The sequence below is a fragment of the Natrix helvetica genome (assembly GCF_964273705.1).
Source record: "Natrix helvetica genome assembly, chromosome: 3".
Lineage (NCBI taxonomy): Eukaryota > Metazoa > Chordata > Lepidosauria > Squamata > Natricidae > Natrix > Natrix helvetica.
Window position 1 is genome coordinate 178,601,105 of NC_138549.1, and position 4,334 is coordinate 178,605,438.

Here is a 4,334-nt window from a genome sequence, read left to right on the forward strand (position 1 = left end):
ATAACATGGGAGCAATGACGTGCGGTGAGGTTTATGGCTGGTGAGGCTGGTGACGTCATCAGGAAGGCGGGAAATGGGACCACGTGTGCTAGAGGCTGAGGCTGCAGTAGGATACAATGGTCGATGGTATCGAAAGCCGCCGAGAGGTCTAATAGGACCAGGACAGAGGAGCAGCCCCTGTCCCGGGCCCGCCAGAGATCATCGACCAATGCGACCAATGCCGTCTCCGTGCTGTACCCGGGCCTGAAACCCAACTGGAATGGATCCAGGTAGACAGCTTCATCTAGGTACTGGAGAAGCTGACGTGCTACCACACTCTCGACAACCTTTGCTACAAAGCGAAGGTTGGAGACCGGACGATAGTTGGCTAAAGAAGCTGGGTCCAGGGAAGGCTTCTTAAGGAGGGGCCTCACCACCGCCTTGAAGGCGGTGGGAAAGAACCCCTCTCTCAATAACTTATAATTTGTAAACTCCGTCCCATTATCAGTAACTACAGTAATAACCTTGGCTTTTATCTTCCTTTCTGCAAATCTCAGCCAATTAAAAAATTGTTGAAATGTTTCCATCTTGTCTTTCATTAAGTAGCAGAAACCATATCTTGAGTAATGATCCATGATACTCAAAACATAACAGGCACCTCCCAAACTGGGTTTTATAGGTCCAATTAGATCAGCAAAAACAACTTCTAAAAGTTCCTTCGTTTTAAACCCATTATATCTGTTTGCTGGAGTAACCCTGCTCTTTTCCTTACTACGTACATTATAATTTAAATACTTACTGCAAGGTTTTAATTTCACTCCCTCTGACAACTTTACAATTTGTTGCAGCATTTTGAAATTAATGTACCAAATAGGCCTATGTAGCTGATATATGCATTCATCATGTGGCTTCACAGTATCATACACTGAATCATACACTGAATTTGCAGTATGGTCATCAGTTGAATGCACGCCAAAGACAGGACATGAAACCATGAAGGTGCAAGAGAAGACAGGTTTATTGATGCATCTGAGTTCAGCGTGTTCATACACCAAATTCTGAACTGTCCTTTCTTTGTTCAGGACAGGAGTTTTATACCCTCCTAGAGAGGGGGCGTTCAAACAGATATTTGTTCATCAAAAGAAAGGAGTATACATTGCATATTTGTCCTGAACAAATTAGACAAAACATACGTTTTACAGAAGATACAGAAATTGTATTTTGCAAGGTTACAAGGAAGTTACAGGAAAGGGAATGAAAAACTGATATATCAGCAGCAGCAGGGATGTATCAGCAACTAGACATGGTATTATCTATTAATATGTTTTTTCTGGTGCAATGTATCTTACACAGACATTAGTTTCCTGTGTCCTTCCACAGAAGCGGATTGCAACATCTTCCAGTAAAATTTGCAATAAGCCTGAAGTAAAAGATATCATTAGTCCTTTAATATGCTGGCTACAAGTAATATGCCAACTTGCCTGTCTGATTATTCTTCAGGTGAAAGCAGGGGCTTACTATACTTAAAGGTTGACTGGCTAACATAGGTACGGACTCTTACTGCTGCCTCAATAATATATAAACCATTTGTTAATTTTGCAGTAATCCTATTACCTTCTTTTTCTATGATACATTTATCTCCCCTAAAGGTTATTACATAGCCAATCTTAACTAGAGCTCTTACTGATAACAAATTAAATTTCAGTTTAGGTATATACAACATGGATAAATGCTCATTTACAAATGAACACCTTGCCATACCTTCACCAGATGCTTTCACCCTCCATCCATTTGCCAAAGATACATGTTGCTTGCTGGCAGACATTTTTATAAAACAATTCTTATTTCTAGTAATGCACTGTGATGCTCCACTATCAACAACCCATGAATCATGGCTTATTGCTGCATTTCTAGAGATAGTCAAAGTAGACATACCTAAGTTGACATTATCATTTTTCGTGCAGTTATGTCAGTCAATGTTACTTCATTTCGGGTTAGGACCTCGAGGGATGATACAAAATCATCATAACTCTCATCCAGTGATGACAGAATGATGTACATTTGATGTAACTCTGAGAAAATAAGTTCTTTTTCATGTAGCTCTTGGAAAACTCCTTTTATAAAGTTTAAATGAGCTAACATATCTCCTCCCTTCAGAAGACGTGCCCTAAACAGTTTGTGGGTAAGATGTATATGTGCACCTACAGTGTCACATGCATATATCTTCTTCAAATTCTCCCAACATCTTGCTGCAGAATTCTCCCCACGAATATGAACTAACTGTTGGTCAGTCAGTGTTAGACCAATTATACACAATGCTCATTCATTGCATCTTTGAAATGCTGCTATCTTCTTGGCATCATCCTCGTCCTCTGGATCCCAAGAAGTCACGTCTGGTGGATTCTGTACAGCATCCCACGATCCTTCAGTACGCAGAAGTAAGCTGCACTTAATTGACCAGGAAAAATAGTTTGTTCCATCCAACCGGGTTATCAGTGATAAATTTGCTAATGGTGCGTGTGCCATCTTCTCCATAATAGTAAACACTTATAAACTAAACAGCTATCTGTATACGGTATTGCATATCAACACCAACTCTCTCTTTAGCTACGTCTGGAACACTCTGGGCCCATAACCAGTGTTAAGTAATTAAGCTCCCCGTTAGAAGAACGAATATGCAGAGAAGCGTAATGAGAGTGATATGGAATAACACGCACAAACCAACATACAGAGGCACTGAATAGTATAAAATATAGTAGTTTACTATGTAGAAATATAGAAGTATTCAGAGTCCAGTTAACAGTCCAAGTCATCCACAGTTCAGTCATTCATTTATCAATATTCTCAGTTTAACACACAAAGTAGCTAACAGTAGCAAGACTCAGTAACTCACGAGCAGTATCAACAATATCCACGATCAGCATCTAACAAAACAAAGAGCTAACATCCATTCTGGCTCCCTCTTATAGCTGCTTGAGGTAACAAACCAATTCCATCTTTTAAGCATTTAAAGTAACAGTAAAGTAATCATAGCTTATGTACATTGCCAAGCCAAGCCTAGGGTTACATCCCTAACAGTAGGGATTATCATTAAGGACTAGAGGTTAGAGTTAGGGCCCCAGCTGCTGCCATCTTCTCCCCCCTGTTTCTTGGGAGGGTCTCCTTGTGAGAAAGTGGATCCCAAGGGAGCGTGAGTGAGAACAGCTGGAGAGAAGCCTGAGGGTCCCAGCAGCAAATCTCTATTTTCCACAGCCACCCTGCTCCTGGCTGGCCCTTCCCGGGCTGGGAAGAGGCACCGGCGAGATCGAGGAGGGCCTCAGATGGCATGGCCAACTTAGCCGGGAGGGACACTGCCTTGGGAAAGACCGGCTCTGGCTGGGAGGCCGATTTGCCTGCATGGAGACTGAGGCCGGGCCATTTGGTTCTCCTGCTTCTTTTAAATAGGCGCCTCAAGGCGGGGAACTGGTCCTGCCTTCTGTTTTCCTCACAACAACAACCCTGTGAGGTGGGCTGGGCTGAGAAAGGAGGATTGGTCTCCAGCCACTGTTGATGCTGAAGCCCTTCTGGTTTTTAGACCAGCACCTTTAACCAGCACCCCAAATATCCTGAGCCCTTGGAATGGCCGTGCTTGCAAGTCCTTCCCTGCCTCAGTCCTACGGCCAGAGGAGAAGATCAGGAAATTCACCTTGAAATAAATCCACCTGTCAGGATCCCTTTCATACCTCCATCTGAAATACTGGATGTCACGTATGTATGTGGCTGCCTTCCCTGTCAATCAGTCAGTGATTGGGCCAATGGAGTTTAGTTAAAGGCGGGCAAGTTTTGAAGAATTCTATTGGTTGTGGCTCTGACAGCTTGGGGTATAAAAAAGCTATCAGAGCGATCGTTGGTGCTCGCGTCCGTTAGCTTCTGAAATAAACGGTTGTAAAAGCATAGAGCCTCACATTTGTCTCAAGCGCCTGAGATAAAATACTTGGTGACGAGGATGGGATCTTGAGGCAACTAAGCACTCAAAATCGACGTTAGAAGATTAATTCGTCCTCATCTGAATTGGCAGCCGTAACCATGGCAAATCTTTCTCCGTTCGCTGCTTACTTGCCTGAAAGGGAATCGTGGGAGTCCTTTATTGAGAGGTTTGAATGTTTCCTTTTTGCTAATGATTTAAAAGATGTGTCAGATGAAAGGCGGAGGGGATACTTTCTCAATTCCTGCGGTCCTGAGATGTTCGCCACTGCACGAGCCCTAGTCGCGCCAGCCCAAGTATTTAATATACCTTGGGAGACATTAATTAATAAGCTTAAGGGTCACTATGCCCCAAAACCTATGTATGTAGAGCTACCCAACCGTCTGCTGAC